Raw genomic sequence first — 21,918 nt, 5'->3', positions numbered from 1 at the left:
CCACCAAGAGTTTGTGATGTAGATGACTCAGAGAATAAGATAGCTATGTAAGAGTTATGAAAGACCATAGATCTTAGTTGATACTGTGTAAAGTTCCTTATATACAATTTATTTCAGGGAAACACGAAGTGAATAAGTGGTCGGTGAATCGCTGTCAATAATTATATCTACTGCTGCCTTGGTTTTGGAGTCTGATGGATAGGTTTAGCCAAAAGTATCTAGATTTCTCCATAGAATTGAAGCATGCACGCAATAAAAATGGCCTCTAACCGATGATGTTGCAAGTGCGAGATCTTGCATGCTTTTTATCAAGAAATATTGCGCCTTGCATTGCATTGCACGTTGAATTGCATCATGTCAAACGGCCTTTATTCTTCTGAGATATATATTTTATACTTTTAGTCATGATTTCATGGCTTCATTTGCCTTCAAATTATTATATATACTTACATACCTTTGAGTATTGTAGTCTTTAAGTTTATATCGTCTGCTTTCGTGGCTCTATCGTGTTTTAAAATTGTTTGTATACTGCTAGCAGTTATACTAGTTATTTAAAGATAAGAATACTTTATAACAGACCTTAAAATTCATCATAATCTCATTGTCTTCTACCTTCATCTTACTATGTAAGATATAGAGCACCCTTGATATTAGCTTTAGATAGTTTGGATTTTGGTGTCTGGACGGATACGATGGTTATAAGTTGCCATTGTCAATAATAACTTATGGTGTTTGCTCTAACCATCAGGTCTTGTTTTATGGCTTTAGGAACTGCCGCTTCTTGTCTTCTTCGGAGATCCAAGGGAAGCTGTTTACCTCACAGGGAAACAGTATAATTGTGAGTGTATTGATGGTACTTAGTATTAATATCACGAAACGGTTGTTTTCTCCAGATGATCAAATATATAATCTGATAGATAGCACCTCTAAACAGTATAATTATACGATGTAACTAATAAAGTTACTGCAATTTGAATTTGTATAGTGTTAATAATTGTTATTTGTCCTGTTGCAGTGGGAGTTGTTTCGAAGGGCAATGGCAAAATGGTAAAAGACACGGTTTGGGAGTTGAGACGAGAGGACGATGGATATATAGGGGAGAATGGACGCAGGGTTTCAAGGGGCGGTACGGTGTTAGACAATCGAATACGTCGACGGCTAAGTACGAAGGGACTTGGGCGAATGGTTTACAAGACGGATATGGATCTGAGACATATGCAGATGATGGTGAGTTATGTCAAAATAATATATTTCTCTAAATTCTAAGGTAACTGTTTACATTGGTCTCGCTATCATAAACTTATTTTATATATTCTGATTCCTCTGTTTTTATTCTTTTCTGATATTTTAGTTATTCTTTCTTTTTGTCGATTCCTAGTCAGCTCCTGATTATCTTCATTGCTTCTTTGTCATCATTAAATATGACCCTTACTTTTTTGATCTTTGACTTAGTTTTTTATAACAATTTTCGTTTATTAATAATTTCGTTTAATATTATGATGTGTTGGTTGGGGTATTTCGGCGCGAGGGTCACTTTTAACTATAGGTGCTGTCAGTGGTGGATTTAGCAGTAGGCTGAATAGGCTGTAGCCTATGGCGGCAGAATTCGAGAGGCGGCAAATTTTGTTTACAAGAAAAACATGTTTTTGTAAGATGTTATCAACGTTGCTGATTTTCATGAATCAATCCGTAAGTTTTCCATAGAAGTACAAGAGGGAATAAGCAAAAAAAGTAGATCTGACCAAACACCTGATGAAGATATTGAAACGGCTGCGTTTACTTCAGATTTAACACGTTTCTCGTTTCATAAATATCCGGCAAAAGGCCTATAACGGATTTAGTGAAAAATTTTTCACAAAATTTCCTGGTTTTCTGTAAAAGAAGTACCCTAATGATTTAGAAATAGATATATCGTATGGGTATACTTTCAAAGCTACCTTTCACGCGAAAGAATTATCTTGCATCCAGTCTATCTTTGTTTCTGCATGAACAGAATTTAGAATACATTTATCCAAACATTGATATGGCGCACGTATTGATCTGTGTACGGCAGCAACAAATTGTTTACCTTAATTTTAGAATTATAAAGTTGAATTTTTTTTCATAAAAAATGTAATTTTAATAATTGTGAACCAAGATATAGAATATCTGTAAATTCGCCATTGGGTGTTGTTAATCTTTATATGTTTCTTGGACACAAATGACTGACCAGAACGTACTACATTTTATTTAAACTTCAAGAGATGGTTGTGATTTTTATTAAACTTTAAAACAACATATTTGACCACACAAATTGAGGCTTTGCATGCTACTTTTCATATACTTCTTTTCGTAACGGTTCATTTTCCTTCATAAAACTTGCAATCAACATAAAAACCATGATGTAAACACCAACAATGTGCAAAGTGGAATAGGTTTTTGATAATTTGTGTGCTCAACAATCTAGACCAACTGTTATGTACAGATTATGAAAGGTAGCTTGTTTTTTTCCTTAATTCACTACTAGTAGTTCTTTCTTTTCCATTTTTTTGAATTCGTTGTTAATAATTTAATTAGTAATCTTCACTAATTGAATTCTAAAATATTAAGAATTTATTTTAGATCTTCCTCCAAGTTTAAAATCAATATATAAAACTGTCATATTGGGAATTGCGTGATCGATTTCTAAAAAAAATTGTAAAGAAAAAGTATTTTTGAATTATATTGCGTAAACTGGTAGTCAAGAGTCATGCTATTGAAATAAATAATTTTGAATTTCCAAACAACGAATACTTCGTTACATACTCAAATCAATCAAAGTGAAAAAAATGTATTCAAATAATGTCTGTACAATTTTCAATCCACTCTTTATAAAATTGTGGACAAAATTTTTCTTATATTGGATGTTACATCAAACTGGTACTAAAGGTTTTGAATATATTAATGGTTACACTACGAGGATGGTCCCAGAAGTATCTGTATGTATTAGAAAGTATTCAATCTCTACAACATATGTTTCAAGTTTGAAGACACCACGTTGTTTAGTATTTGTTTGGTAACCATCGATAGTAAACGTTTTCAGTGAATTTGAACATGAAAAAAATTGGTCATCGTTATGCAAAACTTTTATTTGAAAGGCAGTAGCCCAACCAATATAAAAGCTGAACTAGATTCTACTCTGTGTGAGACTGCTTCTTCGTTACCAGCAGTTAAATATTAGGTTGAAGTGTTTAAACGAGGCCGTACGATCTGCGAAGACCTGCATCGCAGTGGTCGACCAAATGAGGTGACGAATCCAGAAATATGGAAGAAAATCCACAAAGCGGTACTGAAAGTGCGCGAGCTAGCAGACATAGTAAGCATTTCAAAAAGTCGGATAAATCCCATATTAACTGGAAATTTGGATACGAGAAAGCTGTGCGCAAAATGGGTACTGCAATGGAACAAAAAAAGCATCGCGAAGTGTTTGGCAATGTTTCTCACAAATAAAGCCTGCACCATTTTTTAATTTTTATTGACTATCTTGAAGAAGAAAAAACTATCAACAGGGAGTATTGTGCGAGCTTATTGCAACGTTCTAGACAAGAAACCAAGCAAAAATGGCCGCATTTGGCTAAGAGGAGAGTGTTGTTTAATCAAGACAATGCACCAGCTCACTCATCCGTTATAGCAATGGCCGAAATTAATGAATAAAAGTTTAAATTGCTACCTCATGCACCCTATTCGCCAGATTTATCCCCCTCGGATCATTTTCTGTTCCCAGACTTGAGAAAATGGCTCGGTGGTCAAAGATGTTCCAACCAGAAGAGGTGATGCTGGCAGTTGAGGATCTTATTATAAAAGTAGTATCGAAATTATTGAACATCGCTGGGCTAAAAGGGGATTACGTTGGAAAATAAATATATTTTTGTGTTTTCCTTGTGGCCCAGGTACTTCTCGGACCATTCTCGTAGATGAAATGATTTTGTAAGATTTGTTCAACATACTTTTATTATTTCACCTGTACGTTTGTAACTGACTTTTTGGCCTCGATTTCGCCCTACTTTAAGCGATTACATTTAATTTTAACTTTGCACTCTGGTCAAAGACCGATTTAAATGCAATAATTCGATCGAAATATCTGATTATCCTTATTAAATTCGAATGTACTAAATTAGACAAAAAAATAACTGTTAGGTCATCGAAATCAGTGAATTGTATATAACAAAAGCGTTGAAAATGTTGCATGGTTCTTGAGAATATAGTAGTTATTTAAACATTGATAATTTCGAAAAAAACTTTCTGTTTTCCTCAAAACTTAATAACGAATTATATTACTTTGCAATTATTACCTGCGGAAATCGATAAAAGAAAAGCTACTGCAGAAAAAGAGAAAACTTTGCGATTATATATTCGCGAGAATGGGAATTACCGCAGGCCATTTTGTATTTCGATAAAATAAATATAAATTTGCCGCAAACTTTAATTTGAATTTACATACTTACACCCAATATATATTTTGATAAAGAATGAAATAGGTCGAAACGTCGAAAAACTTTTTACTTGTTACAATCCAGCAACAAGTACATATAAAAAGGTCTATTAAATAAGAATCTAAAAAAAAATTCTATTTTCCAAATCTATTTTAGTTATAATGATAACCACAGTAAATTTGGAGACTAAATATACATTTTCATTACATTGACGTAACATATTTTACCCTGATTGAATTATTTATCTAGACATTTCCCAGTTACAAATAAATTTATGTTCAACTTTCGTTTTCATCGGCAACGATGCTTATCTGTACGTAGTTAACCATATATAGTTAACTAAATATTTACAAACCACTTTATATTCATTGTTAGAAAGATACTTTAATGTGAAAAGAGCTAATAAACCCTCACGCAACCCTCTAAATGCTTCAAGGTTAAGTTTTCAACATTAATATTGATACTACGTAGCTATTACAGAATTATCGGAATAATGACGATTTTATGATAGTTGTTCTTAACTTTTTGTTAAGATATGAACTAAAGTAAGGATTGATAATTTCACCCCAGTATAATGTAACAGAACTATTGAAAAAATACCCACAGTTCGTGGTTAGTGCACGAAAATTACAGAATTTCTAGTTTCTTTACTGAAATTTTAGAAAAAAAAATTTGGTCTCTATACCTTTGGAGAGTAATGTCTAAGAGGGGGCTTATAGAGTTTTTTAATACGAAGTGTCTATTGGCACTCTCCACGGAAAATCCGTGACTCTAATTTCAACCATAGAGACACGGACATTTTTAAAGAAATGAGCCGAATGAAGCATATTCCGTTTCTCTAATTTCAGCCGTGAATTTTACAATAATAAGCTTTAACTCACGCATGAATACTGTCCACGGATAAATACCATCCACCTACAAATGAAATCTCTATGCCATTTCTAATCCCAATATATTTTTTTCATTCATTTGGAACGAATTATACAAAAAATTTATGATTAAGTTAAATTAGTAGACGATTTATAGACACGAAAAAAAGTTTCATTCTGATCTGTTTCTATAAGAGCCACGGAAAAAACGGAAGAGAAAATTTACATGTCAATTGATACAATGACTAATGAGCTAGAAAACGTCAATTTTATTAATTTATTTTGTGATTCATTAAATGTTCCAGGAATGCCATTACACTATATTAAATTTAAAATTGGTTCACAGTTATTTTATTACGAAATCTGAACTCGCTGAAACTGTGTATTAGTACGAGACTGCATCAAACAGCTACTAAATAACGTCATTGAAGTCAGTATAATGATTGTTAGAGAAAAAGGATTGCTTTTCACTTTTAAACGCAGTTCCCGGTGAAATTAGCTTTTATTAACTATTGACAAAGCACAGGGCCAAACATTCCACTACTGTGGAGTTGACTTAAGCAGTGACAGATCCGCTGACTGTTGGCTAATCATCTTTAGCCGCCTCTACTGACCTTCAAAATTCGATACCTCAGTTCACAAATATTCAAATCACAAAGAGATGAAGGAAGCATTTAGCTTTTCTTGGCTTCTATTTATGTAGAAATTTCAAAACTCGTTTTCTCCATACTACAGCTACAGCTGCAGCCTACTCAGCCTGCTGGTAAATCCATCGGTGGACTTGAGGGGACCATGGTTTGCACGTCGCATGCTTACGAGTAGGATCTCCTCGACATTTGTTTATTTACAATCCGAAAAATGTAAATGTACAATATATGGATGATTACTTATGTCCATGAACTGTGTTTGATGGACTAAATAATTCTACTCCACTATCTCAAGTCCAGGGGTGGCTCATGGCTCAGATACTCTTTTTTACAGATTTTTATATCGTTGTACATGCCATGGAAACCGTTCGCTATAACCGTTCCGAAAAAAACTTTCACATGTGAAAATTTAAGCAGATAATGAAACTAACCAAAACGGCGATCCTAAAATATGCCCCGAATTAAATATTAGGGAATTGCGGTAATAATGGAGATAGGGAGAGTGGTGGTTAGGTTAGGTTAGGTTTGGTGAGTGTACACCTATACTTAAAAGACGTCATAATTCCCTAATACTTTACTTGCTTCTACTTTTAATAGAGACAACTTTAAGAATAGATCTATCAGAAGAAAATTGTCGCATTCGACATAGTTGGTATTTCTGACCTGAAATTATGGGTATATTAAACACAATTTACTTAAAAACACAAAAAACAACAAGCGTCATGGCATCTTTTGTATTTAGACGTTAACACCAGGAATTTGGTTATGCATTAAAGCCGATAATCTTTTGTCTTCATTTCTGAGAAATATGAGCAAGTAACCATCGATTAAAAAAAAGAGCCCTTAAGCCGAAATAACTTTTAAGCACTCTATCAATGGTAACTTGTACGCAAGCGTACCTGTCATATATAGAGATTTTGTAGGTTAGGTTGAAGACTTAAATATTAGTTTGCCGATGTGGCGTGTTCGCAGGAAACTGCTGCTACCTATAGTAGTTTGAAGAAGATTCCAAGAGCAGAACATTTATCATTTATTCCTCTGAATTAAGTTCCAGAAAAGTTTATCAAACAATTGTACTTTTCATAGAATTAGAAACTAGTTTTAATTAGTTACGACATGTTTATATTGAGGCGTAGGAATTTTCACATATGGAAACCGATTTACTTATCAGACGCCCTCTGTAGTTTATTTTAAATAAAATTACCCCCGTTGGCATAATTTTGGTGATTTAGCCCGTGTATGGACGAAGTGTTTCTCAGAACTCCAAGATTGAATTAGAATACGGCGAAACTTCAAGATAGAAGTGGCCACAAAAGATAACGAAGTTTTCCTAAATACTGGTAATTAAATTGGGGCTTTGAAGGTATAAATTTTGATGTAAGGAGTACGCCCGCGGTGCCAATTGTTCGAGATTTAAGCGGTTTTGATATCCTGCAATACCATAGGTATTTTGGAAATTTCGATCCAATTTAAAACAAAACGGCTTCTGAAAAACCCAGTTTGGATCGAGCAAATAGATTCTTTTATATAAAATAAGTGTAGCATAATATTTATGTTTATTTTGTATTTTGATAATATTCGTGTAATTACATTGTAAACATTAACAATAACATTTCTCTTATTATGCAATGTTATATGTTTATTATTTGAACATGACAAAGAAATCGTCTTATCAGTTACTTTCTTTTCCTGAAATGATAAAAACTGCATTTGGTTCACTGCTAACAATTGCAGACAATAATAATCTTTAGTTTGTAATTTTTGATTAATATAAACACCAATCAATGATATATGTATAGTTTGATGATCTTTTGCAACTGGTAAAACCATAATTCTGTCCACCACTTGACCTTAAATTATGAATTTTCCTCATGATTTTATTCCTTAAAGTTTCATTTGAAAGTATTGGCTTAATTGCACGCATCGTCATCATCAACTTTCAGGCCCTAGCCAACGCAAAGTCGAACGTAAAGCTGGGAACTAAGGGAGCTCACGAAGTACACCTAAGAGGACTACAGGCAACACAAGAGACAATTGAATCAATAGGTTAAGTTAGGTTAGTAAAAAACACAAAAACAAAAAACTCGAGTCAACTCATAATTGGACCCCTTTTCCAACACGATAACTCCATACTTCAGCGATGAGTTATACATCGAGGACAAGTAGAACTAGGGGGATAGGAAGGAAGCTACGCGTGAAACTAGTAGGGGAAACAAGATGAAGAACTGTCAGAATGACAGGGGGTCCTGCTACGCATCCATCCGTGGATTAATCTAGATGGATGCTCAACGAGACACACAATATTGTTTCAGCTATCGAAAATATTTTTTAAACATTCTTGTTTTTGTTCTTGTGGAAATTAAAGAAAACTTCATCACGAAATTTTGTTGTCCAATAATCATATTACAGCACACAGCGATACTTAAAAGCCACCGTGTATATTAGTAAAAAGAATTTTCATTGAGCTTCAGAATTATATAATCAGAGTAAGTATGACTTTTTGGTAAGAAATATTAAAACAACATAACCTCTAAAACCAGAGCGTTATGTTGAATCTACAATACCATGTTTGAAGTATGAAGTAATGAATGAATTACGTCAATTAAGCACCAGCCATCTAGACAAATTAAACAAAATCTAAACGTAAAAACTTTCTCATATTTGACCGATGACTCAGTATCCAAAAATCGACATCACGATGAGTAACGCACGTTGTAAATCTGATAGTTTGTTTTTGATAATCTCTCTAAATAAAGAAATGGGAAACGTTCAATATTTGTTTTGATTGCTTTTAACTACCTGTAAATCACTTTGATATTATTGTGTTTCTGTTTAATTGAATCGTTATAAAATATATCTAGCAAATAAATCAATCCATTCATATTGAACAGGAATAGTAGTTTAAATGTGGGTTGTGGCATTTATAATATTAACCAGTAAGAAACCTGTAAAATATAATTTTAAACCACCACATTTTACGCTAAACAGAGCAGCTTTTCAAAAAAATAAAACGAATGACATTTCCCTGTTTTAGTTTCTGAAATTAAATAATATGTAAAACACGTGTTTTTCAGTTTAGACATAACCTCAAATCCTTTGTTGTCTGTCATTAGATGTGTATACTGTAAGTTTTCTTAACAACAAATCATAGTTACCAAGCTGAAACTCAATAAGGTCTTAAATTATTTTCTCAATATTATTAAATCAGTAGCTGAAAGACACTGAAATGCTACTGTAGTTCATATATTTAGTTAACAGTAAATTTAAATCAAAATTAACGACTTCGACAACTTTTTTCTTTTTAGTTTAACTCCTTAATTTTGTGAGGTTATGAGCACAGAATACGTCAGGTCCCTCTGTATTGGTGGTAATGTTTTATCTACAACATCCTAATCCAATTTCTAAAAGTCAGAAATTTCCTTTAGACGATGAAACACTGATAGACAGTCTCAGGAGCTTTCCACATTTGTATGACAAAAAGGATCCATACAGAAAATTTATAATTATCCTCAATTTACTGCATAAACCAAAAACTTTTAGTTTGATGTTAATTTTAATTTAGTTTTAATTTTGGCTACATAAACCTAGCTTAAGATAACCGTTAATGCATAACGTTGATCGAAGGATTGGTTTTAAATCTCTCCCTAATCTGGATATATTAGGATACTCCAGAGTTGAGCAGAGATGTTGGAACAGGCATGCAACAAATCGTGGGGTTCTGTCTTTATCGATTACATCACTATAGTTAATTTTTATTAATAAGAGAATATTAAAATAATAAAACATTCGTAGTTTATAAGCGTATCCCTTGAAGTTGAAATATTTTTTCAAGTTATATCTCGAGTATATTCTATAAAAAGCTGAATTTCAATTTAAAAACCCACCAGTAGGTATAAGTAGAGCTACTTCCTGGAAATATAATGAGAATCGGAATCAGAAGATGAACGTTCGCAACCAATATTTGGTAACAGTAGATAGATTTTTCCATCAGTAACATTGTCCAGCTTCTACATTTTCTCTTCTTTTTTAATAGTATGATTTATGGTTTTTTCCCAGTTTTCAGGATTTTTTCTTGAAACTCAAGCACCAATATCATAACATCATTTGGAATTGCCTAGAAAAGTTAAACGAACTAGGCAAGAAAAACAAAGTTACCTACAATGTACCCGGATTGGGAGGGAAATGAAATAAGCAATAGAAAAAGAAAAGGAAAAGAAGGTAGATAGGAGCAAAACCTATTATCGGGACAACCTATAGGGGCTAAGACTGACAAAGACTTTCCTGGGTAAATATAACCAGAGAAGATTTGCTGAATGTATCATCCTAAGTTAGAACAAACTACGAATACTAACAGGAGTCTTTTAGATCACTGATGCTTCAATAGACACCTAAAGATGCTACCTCTGTCCACTTTCTCTTTAAGTACGAACCACTAAAACGGAACTCCAGAGCAGTACTCTTGGGAGCGTATGAAATAGAAGACGAAGATCTGTTGCAGCTACAGACATCCGACATTCTGGACTTTCTAAAAGGATTGGGATTAACAGAACAGTTGTGAACACTCTGTTCCCCAGAAAGGGGGACACAATAAATCCTTTGGTTCGTAGTGTATATGATATATGATACACTATATACCTACATATATACAACTACTACGTCTTCATCAATTTCATATTTTTGAATAATTTTGTAAATCTTCTTCCACTTAGTTGTGGAAGATCTATTATTTGTAAAAAAAAGCCTGTCTCTAGCTTGTAACAATTTTATCTTGCCAAAATTTAATCTAAATAATATATTTGTTATTTGGCTTCTTATTTCTTTTATAGTTCTTAGATAATTTTTTCTCCACATTACAATATCGATTTCTGGCATGATTTTTCCAGCGAAAACCTACTTTTTTATAGTGCTTCGACTCATGATCCTTCGAAGCTTTTTTTACAAATGCTTTTCTATTTGAAATTTTGGTTTTCCTAAAGCTTTGCGTGTTGTTTGAAACTTTGTATATCGTAGATTTCCCAACACCAAGCGTACTACTAACTAATTCTACTGTGGTGTTAATATTTTTACATAAATTTTTGTTTCTAAATGATTAAATACAATTTAATATAAAGGTTCTTTCGTTAAGTGCCGAAGGAAAAAATTTTTTTGCGTTTACACGGCTCTTCCACGTTTTCTACTAGAACTAGACAATAGACTGCACACTGAACTTTGAAGTTGCAGCTTATCTAAACTGTTAGGAATAGACAACTTGGACCTACATTCGAAATGCAAAATGAGACAAAATTTATTAGCAAAGAGGTAGTTGAAAAAATCCTATGTAATCTTGAATTCACAGGGCTTTTAGCCAGTCCAAACTTTTTGATTTTGTTCTGTACAGATAAAATTTTTGAAAACGTTTAGATGATTATTCTATAATAATATTTAAAATGACTACTAAGTTTTGCATTAGAAATTAGGTTTTATTTTATTACTCCCTCGTGTATAAAAAAAGACTATAATAATCGAATTAACATGAGCTCCTTAATATCATTTTTACAAATGATATTGGAAATCAAATATCTGATTCGAAAATATTATACATAGTTTTAAGGTTATAACGTTCCGAGCCGTTGAAATTGATATTTTAATCAAAAAGTTTCGACTTCAAATTAAACTGGACTCATATTTATAAATGTTTTGTAATTTTTCAATCTAGTCTCTTCAAAACAAGTAAAATATAATCGATTGATATTTCAAAATGAAATATTCTACCCCATCCGGTTTAATGAAAGTATTGGGATACTTGTGTGATTTCTGGAAACGTTTTAGGCTGGTAGTGAAAAAAATTGGACATGAATAAAAAAGAGAATATTTTCAGATTACATTTATAAATCCGTATATCTATTTTATTTTCTGAAATTACGTCGACATAATATCAGATTATTGCCCACATAACATTCCTTTCATAAATAACTGTTTATGTCATCCTTAAAAAGAAATTGACAGGCGTTTGTGAACCTTAAACAAAAACAAACAGCTGCTGTGGCGTTCAATAAGCGCGCACGATTTTATTCTAAATTCCCACTCTCCAACAGACAAATTTCCAGTAGCTTAATATTCGCCCAAAATTAGAGATGGGTTTGACTCATATATAACAAATCCGAATTATCAGAATATCACCAAGTAAAATATTAATTCTTCACTAGAATCACACAAAAAGTCACAGCACTGATATCTTTCGGTCTGCTATGAAGCTTCTTTATAAAGATCGAACTCTATTCCTAAATTATACAATTATCCGATAATCTCAATCTAAATAACTTTTTTTTAAAGAATGGTTTTCAATCAATTATATATTTTAAATATTTTTCAATGACCTTTTGTCACCTTTCTTTCAGCTTCATGATTCTGCGCTCATAAAATTTCCAGTCCTTATCAGCAAAAAACTGTCCCAGGTGCGATTGAAGGTCATCGTTAATTGTGACAGTTTAACCAATCAAAGAACTCTGCAAACTTCGAAATAATCAGCTAATGTAAGATCAGGGCTGTATGAGGGATGTGGCATCACTTCCCAGCCAAGCTTCAATAGTTTCCTACGAGTTGCCAAAGATGTGTGAGGCCTTGTATTATCATGGTGGAACACTAAACCCTAACATTACTTCATCCAGTTTCATTAATTGTTTACAGTGAACATCAGAATTGATGTTTTCAGTTTTTCAATTGTTGTGAGCAATACATGTAGCCTCTTCCCAACCTCTCGAATAGATGTATGACGATCCTCTTCAATTATGACTATGATTTGGTCATCATCAATTTCAGTAGACCGACCAGAACGTTTCTTATCGTTGAGGGAATTTTTTATACCAAGGTCTTAGTTATTTATCAAAAATTTATGGAGCGATGTGAGATCCAAATCAATATGGATATGATGTTGAGAAATCATTCTAGATTATTTTGATAAATCCATAGTTAGTTGGGTCTATAATTTCGATAGTTGAGTCCACGAAATGAGCCATAGATGGTGCAGTTTCCTTTCAGAAGCGTCAGTTTTCAAATGAAAATAACGTGATATCCCATACAAATACTACAGTTTATAATTTTAGAAAATTAAACCAATTAAAAATCACAACAGATCAAAATAAGGAGTTCCGGTTCAATACAAGAGTTTGAATACCTGGAAGATACGGTAGCAAGTGAAGAATACGAAATTGAAGAATTCGACGAAAGATTGGCAAGAGACAATGAAACAGTTGGAGCTCTAGGAAACCTATTTAGGTCCAAAGATAATTCGAAGGTAGCGAAGCTAAGAATCCACAGAATAGTTGTACAACCTATGGTGAGAGCTTAGCAAGTGAAGAAGGCACAAAAAGAAGAAAAAGGCGTCCACGTAGAAAATGGCTAGATGCATATAAGGAAGACTTACAGAAACTAGGGATAGCGAACTGGCAACAATGCAGCCAAGAACAGGAGTTGGAATAATGCATGTATTATGCATGATGTATGTATGATTTACATTAGTATGAGATAAATCTCGTAAAATATCTTATTTTCAATTACGATACGTTGTTAAATAATAAAATTTAATAACGCGCATCTCTAGATTCAAAAACAACAGTGTTGATTGTAACGTGGCCTAGATAATGTGATGGAGATGCTGAATAGCGCCACCGATGTGTCTGGATACTCGATTTTTTGTTTTGTTCGTAATTTTAATAGCACTGTATTATCCCCCAACTCTTTTCAGCCTAATTCGGCGACGTTGCCAACGGTCAAACTGTCATAATCTTCAATATAAATCCATAATAAATAAATAAAACATTGATCCGCTGTTTCCCAGAAAAACCATTGGGTGTTAAAGCATTTCTAGCTTTTTCATTTGACTAGCACTTACAATGTTTTGAACCTATAAATAGCTACATTAGGAAACCCCTCAACAGAACTATTTCAAAAATTGCTTCAGCATATCGAATTCCCGAGGAAATGTTTATTCAATAGATTAAAAACATCATAATTTTATTAGTGACCTTCGTAGTAATAGTGACAAGCTTTATAATTAATTGAGAAAGATTTTACCGCTCTATGACTGATTCATTTCAAAGTGGCCTAGGTACAACTAACAAAAAAACTTTATAAGAAAAATTAATCGAAATTTATTAATTAATCATCGAAACAATATTTATTATTAATCAACAAACGTAAAGTTTGAATTATAAAAAAGGTATTCAATTCGAAACATGAGTCTGTTTAATCAGCGGTCTAAATTTGGAGTAATAGTTGACAAAGCTGCTCTAATCTATTCGTCGATCGTTCTGAGGTGTTCTCTATTTTTGGTTTTTATTGTGGTAAGAGTCGACGATCCTAATTCTCATAAATAGGTCGTTGCAAATGACAAAAGTATTGCAAAAGCATGCTTGGAAAGCAGAGGATATTAATTTTTCAGTTCTTCCCGCTCATTTATTGGTAAGTGTCCAAAAAGAATGCCCTCGGGGTCCATAGGTTGAAGATCAATCTTGGGGAAATAGAAATTCATTTTCTCTGCAAGAAGTTTTAAGTGTTGGACCATCAAAGCCTGAATTATTTTTCCCGGATCAGCTGCCATAACATTCGGGAACATTTCATTATTACCATTGGTAGCGAGACTGATCCATAGTTCCAATTTAGCGCGAAAGCTTTCAATTTTATCCAACGATGTTAAAATATTGGAATTTCTGCCTTGCATTTTTTTATTAAGTTCGTTTAAGTGAGCAAATATATAGATATGCAAGTTTTGCAAACCATACTTCTACTCAGTCTCATTTTTTAACTCATAAGTACTTTCCCGCGAGAAATCCATCGTGTTTCTGTATGAAACAAAGTGACTGATGATCTGCCCCCATTTATTGACATACTGCATTAAAAAGACTGAAAGGGATTTCAGCGGTGGCGACTTGATGTAAAATTACGATTTTGATAATTTCTTGAAGAACGTATAATAGTTTCTCTGGCAAAGACTTCGTCATAAGACCTTCACTGTGGAAAACACAATGCTGTTTTTCAATATCAGGGTTTTTTTCAGCAACCTTAGTCATAAGGCCTTTAACCTCTTCTGTTATATCTGCTGCCCCGTTTGAGCAAACACTTATACAGTTACTCCAATCCAAATTATGTCCATTAAAATATTCGTTTTTTACTTCAAATATTTCTTCACCAGTTATATGGTTGGACAGTGGCAAACAAAATAAAAAGTTTTCTTTTAATTCACATCCTTCAATGTATCTAACAATTGAGATAAGATGCGCGTAACCACTGATCTCCAATTACTCTCAATTTTTCAATAAACGTTGATTTAATATCGTTAGATATGTCATTAATTCGACGTGAAATAGTTTCTGCCGATGCAGGTATTTTTTTCAATTTCTTTAACAGCTTCTTGGCTTAACATTATCTTGACGATCTCTTTGCAGACAGGTAAAACTACAGTTTCAGCTAGAGAGTTTCGCTTTTTTGCTTCAATTAACGTGTTAGCCATCACGTATCTTGTTTTTTGTGCTTTGTCTGATGTTTCGAAAGACGAACTCATGAGATTCACCTGCTTCTTCGATTGATCCTTCAAACGTTGAAAATACGTTTTGTCTTTCTGGGCTACTGATGAGTGTTTAATGGTTAAATGTCGTATTAGTTTAGGGGGCACCATCGATTTATTATCTAAAGTTTCTTCGCACACAAGACATTTTGGGGTAGGACATATTTTCCACGAACAATTTTGTGCTTTTTCTTCAATACTTCCACTTGTAAAACTATAATAATATTTATTTTATGCTTACAATAATAAGCAACGAAACAAAAGCGTGCGGTGACTTTAAACTGCGCACACGTACTGATTCGACGGTAGTACTGGTAGCGGGGGCGGTCCACGCCAAAGGAAACCACGCAATAAGATGAATGTTACAAAAACTGATCCAAAACATCCCTTATCACAGCGGCACTTCATTATCAATTACTTATTTATTACTATAAACTCTAAATTAATCAATTAAGTTTATCATCACTATAAATTGTGTGTATTTCATATTTCTGTCAGTTTTATAGATTGTCAACTTCAACTCGATTAAGGTATCATCTTTATAAAGAAGCATGTAAAACTAATACCTTGTTTATTTAATAGTATGCCAGTCAGATTAGTGTTTTTAAAAAGCATGTTGGTGAATTTAGTTATTTAATTATAATAAGTAATGGTAAGAAAAATACTACACATAAAAATACTGTCTTGCTCTTACTGATACGTTTATGAGATAACGTTATTTTTTAATTATACTTGCATCCTTTTTGTTGATATTCCAATTGAATACACATTTTAAATGATCATAACGATATGGGTAAATGTGTCCCATCAATATAATGCACTTTTTCTCTCGTCAAAAGTCTTGTCTATCCACACTCTCCTAACTCACTATAATTATTACTGTACTGTCTCATGAAAAAGCTAAAAGCATCTTTTTTAATCACACCTCGTATATAGAAATGTATAAATGACACCAATATTATAATATTGACATTTTCTGTATGTGGAAAATGATATAATTAAATAACTCAATCCACCAACTTTCTTTTTAGAAAACAATTCATTTAGCAAACTGAGGAATTAATAATTTAGCGTACTAGACGAATATCGAATTAAATGAACGAAGTATTTGTTTTTCAGGCTCCTTTATATATTAGTTCTTAGCTTATACAATAATAATTATAATGTTAGATAAATATATTTATGGTTCATTATAGTCACATTAATAATAATTAAATAATAAATAATTGAAGACGATAACTTAATGGGGTTAAAGTTGTAAATCTATAAAATTGACAGAAATATGAAATACAGACAATTTATAGTAATGATAAACTTAATGATGTTAGAGTTCATATTAATAAATAAGTAATTGATGATGCGCCGCTGAGATAAGGGCCGTTTTGGATTACTTAATTGGATTATTTAATTAAATATATCGTCAAATAAAAGTTGTTTAATCTAATAAAAAGTTTAACGTGTCGAGAGCATATCTTTTTATACCCTTCGTGTATGTTTCGCGTTTCAAATATTACAGACTATTTGCGCTTTCAAAATAAATAAAATCATCAATGGTATAATAACAGACATTTGACTCATCAAAAATATTTATTCAGGGAATGTGAGTAAAAAACAGGTCATGAATGAAAAACTTGAGATTCAAATCTCGATGTTGATTACAAATAAATTTCACGAAACAAATGGATGAACTTCAAAACGTTTCTTAGAATTCCTTGATGTTGAGATGATTATGTGAATTAGTCATGGATTATTTATAGTTTTTAATATCTCATTATAGCAACATGAATCCTTATGAGTATCTAAGTATACAGTCGATGCAGATTTTTTGTTTTTCAGCGACCAAGTTGAGGGAAATGCGATTCTTTCTAATAGACGGCCTGAAAGCTTCACCTATCATGGTTAAATGAAAGATTCTGTGACAGGATTTAAATTTAAAAAACAAACTACATTGTAAATCTACAAATCTACAGTTTGGGAACGAATAAAAAACAATCACTAGACTTACTAAACATAAAATCATTCTCCTACATTCAACGTTTATTTACAAATTTCCAAGATGTATTCGATCTTTCGAAAATGCCGAAATACTGTTATAAATTATTTTACAATAATAATTACACAGTAATTATAAACCGTTTTTAAATCTTATGACCCCGTATGAACCGTTTTGAAAGTGAATATTGCGTGAGTGAGTGAAGTAATAATATTTTCACGTGTAGGACGGTTTGACCGTGTGAAAAAAAGTTGCTTTACTATGAGTTTCATACAAAATTTTTTCTACGTCCGTAGACTTAAAAAATTCGACAAAACTTTTATCAATTTTTATTTTATAATAGTAATATTGAAACTATGAGCATTATTAATTTGAGTTACTTTACTATTGGTACTTGAATTGGCAACATTTAACGAGTTCAAAGAAATAACATTGTCTATAGTTGTATTAGTACATCTTCTGGGGTGCAGTTTATACTTTTTTCATTATTACTCTCCACCACTAATATTAATACTACACGTGAATATTATAACGGACGTAAAAAAAACAATTGTTCGCTTTCGCCACACTAAAGACATTACAGATCATAAAATTATTCATTCAAGCATTCCATATAATTGCAGATACGTTATAAAATTATTGTGAGTGCTAGAGAAACTGAGAGATATATGGCAACGTTGTAAACAAAGCATTTCAAAAGGGGTAGTTTCCATATTTCAATTCTTATCATAATAAACAGGATATAGATAAAAATAGAAAATAGGAATTGGTGATACTGATAAAACTATTAAAATAATAGCGTAGCATATATTTAGCAGTTTTTACAGTTTTTACAAAAATTTTATTCATCATAATTTATTATTCCTTGGCAAATAGGAAGAGAGCAAGGATGATATTGTCTGACTAAAAACATCCCCGAATATGTTTATTTTTTGTTATCATATTAATGTCCTTACAAAATTATAATTTCCCATTAAACTGTTCCATTTCCGCAGATCATTTTTATTTTCTGAACCGGAATCTATTGGCAGAATTATATGACAAATTTGGCACATTTTCAAAAGAATAATTTAAAGCCTTTATATGTGTTATCGATACAAATTTCGACTAAGTGGTATCTTGTATTGGATTTTGATAAAACATAATATTTTTACCATTATGAACCATTTTTTTAAAAAATTCAGATGTCTTAGTTAGCAGGGTCATTGGTCCAGTCAATGAGTAAACGTTAAGATATAAAATAAGTCAACAATAGCTTAGAATTTATTAATAAAGTTAGTTTTTTTTTGAAAAATCCTTCAATGTAGTTTATTCATCTGATTGTACAAGATTGAAATTATACACGCTCAAACAACTACAGCTTGTGAAAAAATTATAAATCAACTAAAAGTAAACATCGTTCTAGTATAAATATAAGTTTCATCAATTGCATCCAGTGATGTTTCAAATAATTAGTAGATTAACCTACTTTTTGAGCACTTTGAGAACCCCAGATTGAAAGAGGATTCGGAGATAAAAACTTCCCTGGAGTTGTTGCTATCATAGACGCGCCTTGGTGAGCTGAACCTGATGACCATGTTGTATATGAACAGCCAGAAGAATTGTACATGAATCATATTCATAATGGAATTTTTCCAAGAGATGTTCTTGAAATTATTGCATTTGGAAAGTAATTACTTTCTTACCACGTTGAATAAATGCTGCTAGAATTACTAACAGAGTTTTAAAGCGACCTAAATTACATATACATTTAATTCAAGAATATTCAAATAAATTCAAAGTCGAGTAAGCAGTCTCTTTGAATAGTTTCCCTGATTTTTGAATTCATCGTGATGTAACCATCAAATTCAGGTAGAGATTCCGTTTTCAATGGTTTGGCGTTGTGCCAAATAAACGGACAAGGTTCAAGTATAATTCACTGGAGTCAAAAACATTTTTCTGGTCTATTTTTGGCTATTAAAAGATTATAAATTATGCGATATGAAAGAATGCGAGATACGATAAATGTTTTTTTGCAATATAATTTAATTATTGAATAATTGAGTATGAATATGGCAAATCTTATTTTAGGAAGCGACAAATTAAACTTGATGCAGTATAATTAATATTATCGACTCTATTAATTTGCTCATACACCACTACAATCTCTAATTATGGAAAGTTTATCTTAAATCTCTCTACTTATAGTTGTATATTGTGTATAAAATCTTTATCTTATATTAAATCATCACCCAACCTGCTTATTAATACTCTTCTAGAAATGTCGAGACACGAGGATAGATGTCTATGCCTGTTTCATAGACTACAAGAAAGCCTTCGATCGAGTTAATGATACCATCCTTCTGACATTACTACAGAAAAACGGGTTAGACAAACAAGACATCGAGTGTACCTATTAGAAATCTTTATTGGAACCAACAAGCAACGATTAGTTATGAACAAACGACATCAGAACTGCTGTGTATAGACAAGGGAGTACGACAAGGTTGTGTTTTGTCTTCAATACTATTTAATATGTGCTCTGAGCACATATTTAACCAAGCAATAGGCGATGACATTAAAAGTGGATACCATGAACAGACTCGAGATTTTTGAAATGTGGATCTTTCGTAGACTACTAAAAATATCATGGACTCAACATATACCTAACGTTGAAGTGCTTAGACGTATGGGAAAGGAAAGAGAGTTACTTACAACAATATGAAAGATATGAAAAAACGTGGACATGGTCGCAGACAACATTTATGGTTATATAATATACGCGATTGGACTGGTATGAATACATCATCTTTAATTCGCATTACTCAGGACCGAAATTGTCGCCAACCTTCATTAAATGCAAGGATTGGATTCAAATACTCTTAGTCAGTTTAGAAGTTTCCAGGTTCTTCATTCAAAGTTGAATATTTTTTATTCGCTGGTTTGTCTGCTCAAAGTTGCTCAAGTGGTTTGTGAATACAACAAAGATAGTTTATCCTCTAGATGTCTAATGTACTCATAACCTTAGCTATAGATCCTAACGCTTATGTTGCAAGCCTAGGTATTGCATTGGCGATGATTTCTGTCGCTTTTCAGATTTTAATATCTTCTGATGTTGTCCGCATCCTGATTTGAACCCAGATCATTTCGGTTAGCACGTTGGAATGGTTCTGTTGACCTTGAGTACCATTTAATTTCAAATAATGAAGTTTTAATAAAAAATTTCTGGGGATGAATTCATAATGTTATGCTTGGTGAAGGTACAGTGAAGAGGTTAAGAAAGTATTGGAAATTTATCGTTTGGAAAGCTAGCTGATAATACAAGTTTTATTGAATGCACGACTGGCAAACTAAACTGGAATTTTTGGAACTACCACTACACCAAAACTCACAATTACTGTTTACCTTCAATCTCTGAAGACGATAACTTGGTTATCTAAACGCGCGTCAGACAGTGTAATTGTCGGTGTTGGTGTAGTGGTAGTGTAAACAGTGTGTTCAGTATGGTCTTTCGAAATCAATATATTCAGTTTAACGTAAAAAACTTCTTTATCCGAAATATGATACAAAGGTTATTAAAATAATTAAATAACTCAATTCACAGATTTATAAAAATTAGCCCAAAAAATAATTAATTGTTTTTAATAATCCGACTAGCGTACTCGACGAATGTCCCACTGTTAAGAAACCAGTATCTGTGTGCAAGCTGCTTTAAATACTAAATATAATCGTAACTATAATTAAGTATAAAAATGGTTGTTTAAAGTCGCATCAATATAAAATAAAAGTGTCCAAGGAACGCTTGGAATCACTTAACTATGAGGTTGGTTCCCATTAGGAGTGATCAATGTACAACCTGGCTTAAGTATTAAAATTCTGGTAGACAAGCGACATTTATGGTTTTTCACAGTCACATTAATACAAGACGAAAATTAGGTAATCCGAGACGATACGTAGATGGAGAGTAAAATAAGGGACACTTTGTATCACTTAACTATTTGATCAACAGAACTTAATGGATCCTATCAGGAGTGATGAGATTGCTGTATCATATGAGTTCATCAGTTATAATATTGTAATGGTTCTAATAATAAATTTATAATTCTACTAAAGCAGATTGTGTATATTTTTCAAAGTATAAAATAGCGTCTAGTTGATCTTAGAACAAATAATTTCCGTCCTGCCTCTATGAACGTGCTTCGAATACTAAACAGCATGTTTTATGGTATATTTTGAGGTTAAATGAGGCTAGTGACTGGCATTTGGTCAATAGTTCGTAACTACTTTGAATTATTTCATAGAATTTTTAAATGCGATTTTGTTGAATTCTTGAATGGATATTTACTTTCAGAAGTACGGGGGACATACGTTACCTAATACAGGGGTTCGTAAACTTAAAAGATAACTGAATACCAACCCAATATTACACAATTACAAC

General features: G+C 32.4%; 1 protein-coding gene across 1 annotated transcript in view; it reads left to right on the top strand.

Annotated features, from left to right (window-relative positions):
* Positions 1–600: 600 nt before the first annotated feature.
* Positions 601–21,918, top strand: part of LOC130900165 (junctophilin-1) — a 65,077-nt gene continuing 43,759 nt past the window's right edge. The window contains exons 1-2 of the mRNA XM_057810568.1: positions 601–838; positions 1,016–1,227. The gene's annotated coding sequence lies outside the window, so the exon portion shown is untranslated. The remainder of the gene's footprint in view (positions 839–1,015; positions 1,228–21,918) is intronic.

This window comes from Diorhabda carinulata, chromosome 12 (assembly GCF_026250575.1).
Source record: "Diorhabda carinulata isolate Delta chromosome 12, icDioCari1.1, whole genome shotgun sequence".
NCBI lineage: Eukaryota > Metazoa > Arthropoda > Insecta > Coleoptera > Chrysomelidae > Diorhabda > Diorhabda carinulata.
Note: the sequence above shows the minus strand (reverse complement) of the source record. Positions and strands in the feature narration are given on the sequence as shown.